The following is a 15335-nucleotide window of genomic DNA, read 5'->3' on the forward strand; positions in this document are numbered from 1 at the left end:
AACACGATCACTACCGAGGGGGAGCCCGAGTCAACATGCTGTTCAGGGGGCTGTCAGAAACTGTCCTAAAAGTCCTAGTTAGTCTAACGCAATACAAATAGCAAGGCCCTGAATCTGGTTTCATATTGGGCATGATTACTTTGCAAAGACAAAGTGATGCAAATTTTATACCTTTTATATGAATATAACTTATACACTAAATCAATATTGGGTCAGAACAAGAGGTTAAATCTGTGTTTCGCAGATAAATTTATGTAATTTAAAAATTATTTTTTGTGTGTGTTTTGTCACTGTAACTGATGGTCATTCATCATTTTGAATACTGGTTCAGTAAATCTTTTAAAAACGTTGCAGTTGCATGCTAATTGTTGTCAGTGTGACGTGTGAGCTTTTACTGCTCGTTGTTAGTGTCATGCTGCTCTAGTAAAGGTGAATCTCACCAGGCCAATGGAAGCCCAACTCAAGAAATTAGGACAAATGCTGGAGAAAGAATGCCAGCTCAACCAGGAACTCCAGAACCAGAACAAAGAGCTGAGTAAGACAATATCTGAGCCGTGACTTCTGTCACTGTTTATCTGATGTTTTGAATGCACATTTGTATGTGATTTTAATGCACACTTGAATATTGTTTTCTTATTACAGAGAGACAGCTTGAACAGAAAGAGAGATTGTTGCAGGTGCTGCAAGGACAACTGGATGAGCTTGGTAAGACAGAACAGACTAATGAATATTATCTGCATCCTCTTTCATCTGCTTCCTTCATATGTTATTAATAACAGACTTTTGGTTGCCGAACAGTGTTGGGAAGGTTACTTTGGAAATGTAATAGGTTAAAGATTACAAGTTACCCAATCTAAAATGTAATAAGTAGTGTAACAATTTAAATCACTTTATTAAAGTAATGTACATGATTACATTTGATTACTTTTCATGGGTTTCAACTGTTAATCATTTTCAAACATGTAAAGCAGGCAGGGTTAACCTTACAGTAGTACTGAACACTGATTACTGTCACTTTCAAAATCCTTCATAATTTAATGTTAAAGCATAGCCACCACAAAATCAGAACTCTTTTTTTACTTTGAGATCATTCTGGGGTTAAATACAGACATAATTGAATAGCTATACTGTTTTTGAAATCAAATCTTTGCATAGCTATGACAGGAAACACTGGCATCTAACAATGGCTTGGAAAACTTTGTTAATCTAAAAAATATAACATTTACATAAACCCAAATAGGAAGTAAAACAGTTATTGAAAAGCATGTGTCCTATCCTGTATGTCATATTTCAGAGCAGTCAATGCAATTCATGAAAGAAATCAATTAAATATGTATGTGGGTGGTGTGAAAAAAATTCAGATGTAACCACAGCATTGAGACTGAGACGCATTGTAAAAATCTGTCTGGAATCGCATCTCAAGCCACCTCCAAATGTGTTTTAATCATATTTGAACAACAATTTTTATTTGTTTTTTTGCTGTCCAGACTTTCAAAATCTGGATATGCAAAAACCTGATTTTTACTGACAGTCTGAACAAGGCCTAATTTAACAGCAGTGCTATAGTCCAGTCTCAAAATAACTTAATAAATGCTTTTGTTTTACAAACCCCAAAAGTTCTGCTTTGTTTACATGTGTCTGGCCATCAGTGAGAATGATCGGATCATGAAGGCCATTCATAAGAATGACTTCCTCCGTCGTTTGGATGAGGAGCAGATCATGATGGTCGATCTGATGAAGGTTCTGGACGGTCGGTCTGGTGAGGACATCATCCGAGAGGGCACAGAGGGAGACAGCCTGTACATTGTCGCTGGTGTGTATGTATAAGAAGAGATAACAGATTTAACATACCGCCCTTACTATTTCTGCCACATAAACTTTTTGATGATGCTTTTGAAAGAAGCCTCTTATGCTCACCAAGGCTGCATTTCAAAAATACAGCAAAAAATAATATCATTGTGTAATATTATATGGTAAAGCTGAATTCTTCAGCAGCTATTTTCCCAGTCGTCGGTGCCATATGGTAATTATTAGAACACCAGTATTTGTACCTGCAAAGCTCCCTGAAAAACTATGCACAAGTGCACCGAGGGCAAAAGCTGCTTTAAACACAAAGGACGGTCATACCAAATGTTGACTTAATTTAGTTAATAGAATAAAAAAATCTATTTAAGGCATTATTTTTGACCACATCCTCATTTACAGCATGTTTTACACAAATGCCTAAAACTTTTAACAGTACTGTAGCTTTGCAGGTAGGTTTCTTGAAGCATCTTGGAGATGTTGCCACAGTATTTACTCTGTCTCAGTTTGTTCTCTTTCTTCAACTGATATTTCCTACTTACTATAGCAAAAGATAGAAATAACTGACTTAAAACCATTTATAGCTGCTGAAAATACTAATGTTCTAATAATTTTGCTCACTATTGTAATTCCTTGTAATTCCTCATAAATCACTCTAATATGTCACCGTATTGTTCCGAATATGAGACAGTGCTTTTTTCATGGAAATAAAGTTGAAAAAAAGGGGTTGTAAAATCATGTCCAGACTTCTATATGTCAATAATACACCCGCAACAATAGGTGGCGCCAATCATGTGTAAAATGAGCATGCCCCACAGGATTGAAGCAAGCTGGCCCTGCAAACTAATTTTATAGTACATGATGGTGAGTGACTGTCCTGAACAGAGCGGTTCAAAAGTCAAGCAAGTGAACCAGCAACTGAGGACTGGTTATGATGCAAACTTTCAAGCAGCAAACAACTCTCAAGCAGCCAGGAAATATTGTGTGTCAGAGTGTAACATTTAGAAGATGGCTGGATCAGATGTGGATCAAACACGTGTGTTTTTTACATGCCAACATCTGCCATCTGTCACTGTACTTTCTGCGGACATGTGACTGCACCTGTCAAAACTCAACTGCAGGCAATGAACATTGACCTCGTGATCATACCAGGGGGATGACAACCAGCTACAGGTGATGGATGTAGTGGTAAACAAGCCATTCAAAGATAATCTGTGCAAGAGATACACAGAGTGGCTGCTCTCACACACTCACACCATCTGGAACAATACAGAAGCCTGTGGTGAGGCTGATCTGTGATCAGATCCTCCAGGCCTGGGCTGCAGTGCCCCCGGAGAGCATCATCAACCGCTTCAAAAGATGCTGCATCTCAGATGCTTTGGATGGGAGCGAGGATGACCTTCTGTGAGAGGAGCCGGTGAAGCCAGAGCTTGAGAGTGAACCCAGTGAGGCAGAGGAATAGACTAATGACTGACATGAATGACATGATGATCTGAGGAGCCAAGTGAGCCCAGTTTAAACCGTTTATTGCACTACTGTTGTGTTTTTCAGGCTGATTTCAAGACTACAATATGATTTAACTTCTGTTAATTCAATTTTTGTAAGCTACATACAGTGTTGCCAAGTCCACGGATTTCTATTCATAATATGGACTAGTTTTGAATAGCAATTGGGCTGTTTTTTTTCAGAGACCTGGCAACCGTGGCTACATAGTTTTCACTATGAGATGGACAGCCTATAATAAAAATATGCACTATGAAAATTGTTTTCAAATAAAAGCATTTTCTTTATAAAAGACAAGATTTGGTCTTCAAAAAGCCTACATCTTGAAAAAAAAAAGGTGGTGGGGTGTCTCATATTCTGAACAATACTGTTATTTGGTGCTTAGCTATTATCAATTATTATTATTATCAATGTTAAAACAGTTTAGAAAAGAAAAGAAGCATGTAATAATGTGAATACAACAGCAGAATGTCCCCCAAAGTCAATATACTGTAGTGAATTTCCTGACATTTTAGCAGTCGTCTATTTCAAGACCGCTCAGTCTTACATAAAATGTGAAATAATGAATTGATGAGCCTAAATTCCATTTTTATTCTAGAGGGGGAGCTGAAGGTTACTCAGGCTGGACGTGAGCTGCGAACTTTGAGCTCCGGCGATGTGTTTGGGGAACTGGCTATTCTATATAACTGCAAACGCACAGCATCGGTCAAAGGTCAGTTATTATTTTGGAGTGATGGCTGATTTGGGTTGCCCTCTGCTGGTGTGGTAAATACCATCACTACGGTGAAGTTATGGTGTATTGAGAGACAAACATATCGAAGCATCATGACCAACAAATCCAAGAAGAAAAGACAGCAACTCATGGGCTTCCTGAAAACGTAAGACATTCTGGCATCACTTTATATCAATCCTGTATTTCGCCTGTATTAGTGAAATATAAGATGCTTTACATGTTGTGTGCTTTGGATTCTCACTGTTTGTATATATTAGTATATTATTGCAGAGTGAGTTCTGTGGTTTTTAATTGTTTCCATCAGGGCTTGCACTTTGAAAGCGCTGAAAGATGTGCAGCTGTCAAAGATCATTGATTCCATGGAAGAAGTCAGTGTGATTTTTCTCTTATAAATAGTAGCTTGTCTGCTAAATGATTAAATGTCTGCGCTCAGATTCATGAATCTTGAAAATGAAGGATGTTAGAAAATATAGAAGAGAATGTACAAGACTTTGTGTCAAATTAAGACATATATTGATTTAGTTGTAATCATGTCTTTAACTTAAAAAGGCTATTTGGTGAAAATTAGCATTTGTGCAATGCGATTTTGCCAAGCCACAGAGATTTAGTGAATCACCTTCACACTGAGAGAAATCTTTGCATCATAAAAGTATCTAAAATCAAAAGAGAGCTCACTGACCAGCTATAGGAAAAGATTTCAGTAAGGCGAGAGGAAATGATTTTTGAATTATTATTAAATATTAGGAGGTCACATGAATTCTAAGAAAATTCTATAATGGTATTGATGTTGCAAAATTCATCAATTATGAAATGCAGTCAATTCAGCTGTGAAGCAGCTCTATAGAAGACAACAGTGTCATCATGCAGATGAAGTCAGTTTTATTCTCATCCAGTGGTGTCAATGCAGTCAAATCGATAATGCAGCATTACTGAATATGTTACTGAGTATGTCTTGTGAGCCTACAATAGAAAGACATAAGGTAAAAACTAACGTGTGCTTTCTGTATGTTCCTCAATATCAAGCAAATACCATATTTGACCTCGATTATTGTTCAGGAAGAAGCATCTGAGAGTTATTTTGACACAAAGTCCAGTATATTTTCTTCTAGCAAAGCATGACATGATGATTCAAAGTCTTTTTCGTGTTTGTTCCCCTGCAAGGTGAAGTTTCAGAACAATGAAGTGATTGTCCGAGAGGGAACAGAGGGCGATACGTTTTACATCATTCTCAAAGGAGAAGTAAAAGAAACTCATTACAACTTAAAAGTGGATGGTGATGGTGCAGTGGATAAGACGCATGCCTTTGGTGTGAGAGACCCGGGTTCGAATCCACTGTGAGACACCAATGTGTCCCTGAGCAAGACACTTAACGCTATAGTTGCTCCAGAGGCGTGCGACCTCTGACATATATAGCACTTGTAAGTCGCTTTGGATAAAAGCGTCAGCTAAATGAATAAATATAAATGTAAATATGTGTTTTTGAGCAGTTCTACAAACACAAAATATGCAAGAACCAAAAAAAATCAAAAAATCTCTGTGTTTGTGTTCGTATTAAATTTAAATACTAAAATACGTCTTGCTTAAAACAGCTGGTCAGGATTCAGTCTTTTTTCGGTCTATTAGGTATTAGTGACAAAAAAAGTGAACGGACAGCAGAAAATAATTCGTAAGATGGGTGAGGGGGAACACTTTGGAGAACTGGCTCTTATACGGTAACCATGGTCACTGTTACTTAGTGACAAAACAAATATCATGAATAAATATTTGTTAATCATTGATCAGCTGGTTATTTTAAATGATTGTTTTTAAAGATGTGATTGTCTAGATACAGTTATCAGTTGTAAAATAATAAAGATTTATCACAGTTATGATATCAAAATCTGGTTTAAATGTAAAAGTCAAAAGTCGTGTTTAATGCAGAGAGATCCTCAGGACAGCCACATGCACAGCGGTGGGAGCTGTCACGTGCTTTTCCATTGATAAAGAGTGAGTTTGATGTCAGTGATGACAATATTGCTTTATTAAGTACAGATGCAATCACATAATTCCCTTAATAGCTGATAAATAATCACTGTGCTTTATTTTCTCACAGGGTTTTTGAGGAGACCATTCCTTTTGAAAGCCTTGAGCTCCACGACGAGTGAGCTGTCCTGCTTTGTAACTTAGCTTTGTAAAGATTTTAATACAGTCTTCAACTCAGTCCCTTTAACTTGACCTGCAATCAAGGGGGAACGCCATCAGAAAAAGCAGATCTGTGGTGTTTTCTGATTTTGCTAGATTAGTCAGAATGTTATTCATAAATCAATTCTTGCAAAAAATTATACACAAGCAGAGAGGATTTCTTCACTAGTCAGGTGATAAAGTGTGGCATATCTGTCGGGCAGTAGACACATTTGGTGCTACACTGACATGTTTACAGGTGGCTCATTATCTGCTGTTATTGTGCATTCTGTTCTCTGGCTGGCTTCATGTTTAAGATTGCTAAGTGTATATTATTATTATTCTAGTGTTTTGCAACAGTGGTTTAGTTTATTTTGGTGCTGACATATTGTTCTTTTTCAAAAACGGTTTTTGTAGTTTTGATGTAAAGCCAGAGGAAGTTGGGTAAGTGCAATATTTTGTTATTATTGTTTTATATTTTCACATAGAACAGAGAACAAACTCGCAGTCATATATTAAGCTTGTTTCATATAGACTACTGTTTAAAACTTTGGGATCACTGTATCTTTTAGTTTTAGTTCATTAAAATGATAAAAACGACAGTAAAGACATTTATAATGTTATAACACTATTTCAAATAAATGCTGATCCTCAAATTTTCTGTTCATCAAAGAATTCTTTAAAAAGACACTATATCATGGTTTCCAGACAATATAATAATAATAAATGCTTCTTGAGTATATTTGAAAAAAGCAAAATAAGTAAAAAAAACATTGATGCTGAAATTCTAGCTTCGCATCAGAATAAATGACATTTTAAAATATATTCAAATAGAAAACAGGTATTTTAAACTGTAAAAATATTTCACAATATTACTGTTTTTTATACCGTATGTTTGTGCGGCCTTAGTGAACATACAAACTTTCTTTCAAAAACATATGAAAATCTTAATTGATCCCAAATCTTTGAGCAATAATGTAGATACTAAAATTAATTTCCATATTAAATCCAAATTATTAGACATACTGTAGCAAATGCTTTCTCTATACGATATACAGTATTAGTGTGTTTTATTTATCATTTTTATATAATTGTTCAGTGGCATCTTTCTAAGCCTTTGGTTAATCTGGGTTTTTCACAGCTAGGCGCCTGTCTACAGCTAAATGCAGCCTTTAAATGAGTTATAATATGAATGATATATTATGTTGTCATTTCTGTTGAATTATATATTGTAAGTATTGCTGTCTCTAGGCCAGAAGCATCTCTAAAGCTGAAAGATCTGGTCCCTGTACTGTACCAGGAGGGAAGTTATCAAGGAGAGCCTGTCACTCTTGGAGTCGGGGGGTTTGGAAAAGTGGAGCTGGTATGAGAGGAGAGCATAGACAATGGATTTTATGAGTCCTTTTAATTTCGAAACACTAATTGGGCCAGATTAATGATGACTGGTTGTTTATTTACCAGGTAACTACCTTGCAGCACAGAACGTACTTTGCTATGAAGAAGATCAGTAAACAGCATGTTGTTGTAAAGAAGCAGGAAGCACACATTCTCCTAGAAAATAAAATTCTCCAGGCAATCCAATGTGACTTCATTGTCAGGTTAGTGCAGCTACCTACCTAACCTATAATCATATCTTATTTTGCTCAAGCCGTTCACATATGAAATTCCGGTCCGACTTTTCTGGTGTTGTTCAGGCTGCATGCTGCCTTCAAAGATTCTCGCTACATCTATATGATCATGTCCTGGTGGGGAAATCTGAACCAAGCTGAAAGAGGCGTAAGACATTCACAAATGAATTAGTGTTGTTGCTAAGGCAAGCATCCTTATGACTACTGCTGTTGTTGTGTTGTTGCATTCCATAGAAACTAGCAGGAAAACCCTAGCAACCACACAACAATGCATTGACAACCACTCATCTTATGTGTTCTTAGAAAATGCATAACACATTAGTGTCATCTTTCTTGCATCATATGGTAGAGCATTAATTAGAATCCATTTCCTGTCTCTTTCAAATGTTTGACTGCAGATATATATTTCCCTAATTAGCACTGTCTGAATGTGTGAATGTGGGCGCATGTGTCATCATGTTGCAGAGGGCGCTTCCAAGAGAATATAGCCGTGTTCATAACAGCGTGTGTGGTTGAAGCCTTTGCATACCTCCATAACAAAGGGTTCCTGTATCGAGACCTGAAACCAGAAAACCTCATGCTGGACTCCAAAGGATATGTGAAATTGGTAAAACAAATGAAATTCCCTTTTCCCTGCTTCTCCTGTCATATACATCTATAGTGCCTATCACACGTATATATCTTCTTTTTTAATATGATGCAGCATGCAACTGTGATGTATTTAAACAAGGATCTGTTTTTTCCACTTTTAATGAATAGAGCAATTTACATTGACAAGCTGTTAATACAATTGTGGTAATTTTCACTGTGACAATTTAATACGCCCACTGAAAGATACATTTTATTAGTCCTCACGCTGCAAGGCTGTCTCAGGTCCTCATTACCTTAATGGAAAATGATGAAGTATACAATTTATATTTCAACAAGATTTGCGGTCTAGGTTCACTCCAAAAAATGATTCGGTCTAAATTGGCATTTTATGTAATTCAATTACATAACAATTTTCCGTCTATTTATATGACATAGTTTTAACATAAAACAAATTAATAAACTTGATTATGTGATTCATATGCATCAGTCATACGTGAATGAAACAGGTAAGATTTATGTAATAGCTCACAGCAAAGTCCCCAGTGTTCATGTGTTTCCACACATTTATTATTCGATTTGAACAAGTGTATGTTTGCTGGTAAGATGTACTTGACAGATTGTGGTGTGGAAAATTGTGCACTGATGGTTTTAATTTTAGACCGTGGCAAAGACGTCAGCTGTTAGCTTAGATGAAGGAAGGGGAGGAGGAGGAAAAATGAGGGAAGAAAATGTTTTAATGAGCATGCGAGAGTTGTAGAGCTCTTTATAGCTTCAGTTGATAAAAGTGGAAAAATACTGTATCAATATGCAAAGAGCTGGCCATCCTCCAAAACTGAGTCTCAAGACAAGATACTTATAAAAGCAACACTAATTGGTGGTGTTCAGAGAAAATTCCACATTTATTCTTAAACTAAATGAAATGCCTCCCATTTTTCACTAGTTGGAAAGAGAGTAAATGCAAGTTAAGGCGATTAGATTATTGAATATTATATCATTATGTCATTATATACGGAAGCGTATTGCATTCACTTGAGGAAAAAAAATCTACTCTGTTTTTCTGAATTAACGAGTTAATTATCTCAGAATTACGAGATAATTAAGTCATTAATTCAGAAAAACAGAGCAAAAACGTTTTTTTTTTCATTAAAAATTGTCTCGTAATTCTGAGATAATTAAGTCGTTAATTCAGAAAAACAGAACAAAAACTTTTTTTCATGAAAAATTATCTCGTAATTCTGAGATAATTAACTCGTTAATTTAGAAAAACAGAGCAAAAACTTTTTTTTCATGAAAAATTATCTCGTAATTCTGAGATAATTAAGTCGTTAATTCAGAAAAACAGAGCAAAAACTTTTTTTCATGAAAAATTATCTCGTAATTCTGAGATAATTAACTCGTTAATTCAGAAAAACAGAGCAAAAACTTTTTTTCATGAAAAATTATCTCGTAATTCTGAGATAATTAAGTCGTTAATTCAGAAAAACAGAGCAAAAACTTTATTTTCATGACAAATTATCTCGTAATTCTGAGATAATTAAGTCATTAATTCAGAAAAATAGAGCAAAAACTTTTTTTTTCTTTAAAAATTATCTCGTAATTCTGAGATAATTAAGTCGTTAATTCAGAAAAACAGAGCAAAAACTTTTTTTCATGAAAAATTATCTCATAATTCTGAGATAATTAAGTCATTAATTCAGAAAAACAGAGCAAAAACTTTTTTTTTCTTTAAAAATTATCTTGTAATTCTGAGATAATTAACTCGTTAATTCAGAAAAACAGAGTAGATTTTTTTTCCTCAAGTGAATGCAATACGCTTCCGTAATTATAAGCCTTTTTCTTTTCATATAATTGTTTTATTTTTTGCTTTGGTACAATAGTTGAGAGTAATATCTGTTAATATTTTGTATCTCCAAATCAATATCAATGGTTTGAGCTTGTCTAATCTGCATATGTTGAAGCTGCCCACTAGCCATGGATCAGCTTGAGTTAAGGGATAGCCTATATATCAGCAATAATAAAATAAAATTTTGTATCTCCAAATCAATAATTTTTTTAAGCATTCATTTATGACGATTTTACAGCTATTTTCTCTCTTGGTCTTTTTTTTCTTGTATTCTTTTCAGGTTGATTTTGGTTTTGCAAAAGAGCTTTCTCGGGGTGAGAAGACATATTCGTTTTGCGGTACTCCTGAATACATCCCTCCAGAGATCATTCAGAACCAGGGCCATGACTTTGCTGCTGACTTCTGGTCACTTGGTGTTCTAATCTATGAGCTACTTGTGGGCAGGTAATAACGTTTTCTCATCTAATCCACATGTGTGGCATAAAAGAAAAATCTATCATTTTGATTTCAATAAATTTGTTGGCTATTGCTACAAATATACCCGTGCTACTTATGACTGGTTTTGTGGTCCAGGGTCACATATATTCATCAAAGGAGCCTGAAATGATGCGCTGCTTTGCAGATTTCAAGCATGCAGTTCAGACAGTGTTTGCAGGTGCTATCAAGTTTGCACGGATTTCATTTTTAAATCAAGGCTAATAAATGATAAAACTTTGTGTCAAAATAAATAAAATACTTTTTTGTGTTTAAATTTGTTTTTCTTGTTTTATTTGTCCTAAAGTCCGCCATTCTCCAGTTCAGACCCACAGAAGATCTATGCCAAGATCTTGGATGGTGTGCTGAATTTTCCGTCATATATGGGGGAAGGTGCCAAATCTCTCATCAGTAAACTGTGCAGGTAATTTATGATGATCTATTATGAAGACTTTGGCTTGTTTTTACACATTTTGTGCAATTTATTTAAATGTCACCCACCCCCTTATGTCATTTAGGTATTTACATTATTAATCTTCAGTTTATGTGTTGTTTACATGACATGCAGATCACGTCCTGGCCAGCGTCTGGGCAATACAAAAAATGGAATCAAAGATGTCCGACATCACAGGTACACACTGAGTAGTACTGAGTAGAGTATGGTTATTGAGTATGCTTATGTGACGTGTGCTTTTTTTTTTGTTATGAATGTTTTTGCTGTAATGTTTTCCCTCAATTATTTCTCAGGTGGTTTAACAGCATTAACTGGCATAAATTAAGAATGGGGCAGCTGGAGGCACCAACTATTCGACTCATAAGAAAGGTCAACTTTTTTCACAACTTACAACTTAAGTAACACTTTAGCGCCACTCCCTTAAATATATTTTCAATGATCAGTGGAGGCCAATGGACAGATTTGAAAATCCAAACTTGAAAAGCCACCAAGGAACAAAGTCTGTTTCGTTGATTGTGTTTTTGTGGTTTCTTTGGTTTACAGGGTCCTTGCTATATAAACTTTGACCGCTTTCCCTATGATAAGACCCAAACAGAGGAGGAATTTTCAGGCTGGGACTGTGATTTCTGAACAGTCTTGAGGTCTCTGATATCTATAAGATATCTTCACTTATATACTCAGTTTGATAAACTTACCTACTTACCTTACACTTAACTATCTTAAGGGAAGATAAGCTAATTTTGTGACTCTTGGCCTATGACTTTCACAGAGAGTAAGTAAAAATGCCTACTTTATGCCTAGCATTTTAATGAGCAAAAATTTTGAAATGTTAATATATTAATGTTACATATAGCTGGATGTTCAGACTTCTATTTTGTGTAGTTTTTGCTGCAACCCGATGAATGCTATGCATATTTAATTCAATGTAATTATTAATATTTAATTCAAACGGATGTAATTGTGGTTTTGCACTATTATTGTTGAGGCATTATAATAAAGAATCATAGCTAAACATCAAATGGGAAATGTAATTAAAAGAATGTGAAATATCTTCTTAAAAGGACTGAAAAAGCACTATTTCTGCTGCAGTTATGGAACAAATTAAGTTCTAACTGTTATGGTACCTTTAAAGAATAGTGTTATCTGTAAGCTTCCAAGTCAAGTCATCAACAGCATCTTTACAGAAAATCACACTCTTATGTCTATAATTTGCCACAGAGCAAGTTTTAGGTTCTGGGCAATATGATGATATATAGGGACGATACATGTGATCCTCTGGATTTTAGATCTAGCTATATTGTAATCATAGTATTGACATATATCAATGCTGCAAAGACTCGGCCATATGCAAAACAATGCATTCAAAAACTTTCACAAAATGAAACACCATTTATTCCCATTAACTGTCAAGATTTATTGCCACAGAACAGCCATTGAAAACACATGTGATTGTTTATTTGAAAAAGGCTGGTGCTGTTAAGAACCCATTAACAATCACACATATTATCAGCTTTACTCCCCTTGTTTTGGCTTAAAGATGCAGAGCACCAATATACTAACATACAATCATTTGTCAACTATGATTATTATTTTTCTTATTTCACCCCTAAAACATTTGACCTTTGCCATTAAGTGATCCTATAGTGTAGAAATACTGTATATTATTACAAAATGCAATATAAATTCTAACTGCAGAATTTGCATGCTTACATACAGTATGGTAGATTTCCCAAAGTCTCTGTGCTTTTAGAGAAACTTGTTGTAGATTTGGTAAATAAACGATTCAGTCTGAAACAAACCCCATCCAAGAACAGGGACGTAAATGCGTCCAGCTCAATTTCATGTCATTTTGTAATGGTAACACTTTGTCTAACCTCTGCTCTTCACCTTTTGATGCCTGAAAATGCTCTGCATGATCATCATCGTTGTGACTGTGAGGGTTACAACCATCTCAAACTTGCAACCAATCTCATAAAAACGCCTTCAGAAATCAATTGTGATGCAGTTCTATGACTATAATATACAGTAAATTATATTGCCACTCACAGAATCTGGTTCACACACAGTTAAAAAAACAGCCTGAAGATCTTAATTGCTTCTTTCTTTGTGTTGTTAACTAAGCAGAGACGAAACAGAATCGCACTTAAATATCGCAATCAAATTGAAATCAGTGCGTTTTGCTCAGCCAGAGCTACCCTGTACAAGAAAAAGGCATTTTAGTTGCCTTCAAAACAGTGTACAGACATGTTAGAGAAAAAAAATTCATTTATAAGCATCAGTCCTGAATGCTTTCAGTTGTGAGTCTACTACGAGAGAAACATCAAATCCTGCCTCCTTCAGAGTAAATCATCTGAGGACACATTTCATCAGTAAACAGTCGTGTGTGTGATTTGTCTGTCTCTCTTCATTCCCTGAAGAGTGTCAAGTGGGTACGAGAAGGACAAAATTTGCAGTCACGGCTCGGCAACCGTAGTATTCCTCGCAGCAGAGTGGAGCTGTGGCTTAAAACCGGTCTCGGATCTCCATGGCAACTGCAATCTCTCCGTCTCAGCCCGGCGATCTGGGTGTCAGAGGTTGCAACGCTCGCTAAGCAGAACAATACAGGTACATTAAACTGAGCTGTACTGAGGCATCAGCACAAAAACCATCATGTTCAAATATTCTGGTGTACTTGGTTTGCATTGAACGATCATGAAAAACAAATTTGTTGTTTCCAGTAAGTTCAGTAACAGTATGTGATTGTTTCTGGGCAGTAACTGATTACATCTAATCTGTTTTACGTAATCAGATTCAAAAGGTGTTTTACACTTTATTTCAAGGTGTCCTTGTTACAGTGTAATTATACATTTAGTACTGAGTAATATTAATGAACTACATGTACTATATGGTAAGGGTTAGGATTAGGGTTTGTCTTAGGGCTACTTGCATGAAATGATGCATAATTTATATTATTATAATAGTAAGTAGATGTAACGTGTAAAATAAAGTGTTACCAAAAAGTCTAGTACTTGTAATTAGAGTACATTACATTTAAAATACTCATAATCAGATTAATTACATTTTAATGGATTACTTGATTACATATTCACACAGAGGCAGTAAATTATTCAGAATTTATAATTTTTTTAATGTTCCTTTAATGTTTATTAATGTTTGTTCATATAATGCAGGGATTCCTAAATGTTTTTGTCAGCAAAACACCTTAAAATATTTACTTGAAATATAAGGAAGTTAATATTTCAAATAATTTCACAACATATTTGCATGTTTACAGTTCTCTGATGTCAGTTAACTGTCAGTAAATGTTTAGCGTTCAAGTGTTACAATTATTTTTATTTTACATTTTTATGATTTCATTAAATATTAGCTTTTTTATCAACTCACTGTTCACTCACTAATGAAATGTTTAATGCATTTTATGATGCTGATACAAAAAAAAAAGAAAGAAAAAGGAATATAGGCTTTATTGAGGCTAGGCTTTTGCTGCTAGTAAGGAAGTAGTTTAGGTTTCGGGTAGGATTAGGGATCTAGAATATGGCTATACTACAGTGATACCATATTTTCTTTCCCTTTTTTTATACACTCGCCTAAAGGATTATTAGGAACACCGGTTCAATTTCTCATTAATGCAATTATCTAATCAACCAATCACATGGCAGTTGCTTCAATGCATTTAGGGGTGTGGTCCTGGTCAAGACAATCTCCTGAACTCCAAACTGAATGTCAGAATGGGAAAGAAAGGTGATTTAAGCAATTTTGAGCGTGGCATGGTTGTTGGTGCCAGACGGGACGGTCTGAGTATTTCACAGTCTGCTCAGTTACTGGGATTTTCACGCACAACCATTTTTAGGGTTTACAAAGAATGGTGTGAAAAGGGAAAAACATCCAGTATGCGGCAGTCCTGTGGGCGAAAATGCCTTGTTGATGCTAGAGGTCAGAGGAGAATGGGCCGACTGATTCAAGCTGATAGAAGAGCAACTTTGACTGAAATAACCACTCATTACAACCGAGGTATGCAGCAAAGCATTTGTGAAGCCACAACACGCACAACCTTGAGGCGGATGGGCTACAACAGCAGAAGACCCCACCGGGTACCACTCATCTCCACTACAAATAGGAAAAAGAGGCTACAATTTGCACGAGCTC

General features: G+C 35.5%; 1 pseudogene across 1 annotated transcript; it reads left to right on the forward strand.

Moving 5' to 3' along the window:
* Nucleotides 1–447: 447 nt before the first annotated feature.
* LOC306843728 (cGMP-dependent protein kinase 1-like) lies at nucleotides 448–11819 on the forward strand (annotated as a pseudogene). The gene is made up of 20 exons: nucleotides 448–535; nucleotides 643–705; nucleotides 799–808; nucleotides 1650–1813; nucleotides 3905–4018; nucleotides 4076–4184; nucleotides 4344–4413; nucleotides 5207–5278; nucleotides 5663–5751; nucleotides 5960–6025; nucleotides 6132–6179; nucleotides 7436–7562; nucleotides 7661–7797; nucleotides 7894–7975; nucleotides 8293–8434; nucleotides 10542–10705; nucleotides 11043–11159; nucleotides 11304–11366; nucleotides 11483–11558; nucleotides 11733–11819. The product of its transcript is annotated as a cGMP-dependent protein kinase 1-like (transcript).
* Nucleotides 11820–15335: the final 3516 nt, after the last annotated feature.

This window comes from Barbus barbus (genome assembly GCF_936440315.1).
Source record: "Barbus barbus genome assembly, chromosome: 24".
In the NCBI taxonomy this organism is placed as follows: domain Eukaryota; kingdom Metazoa; phylum Chordata; class Actinopteri; order Cypriniformes; family Cyprinidae; genus Barbus; species Barbus barbus.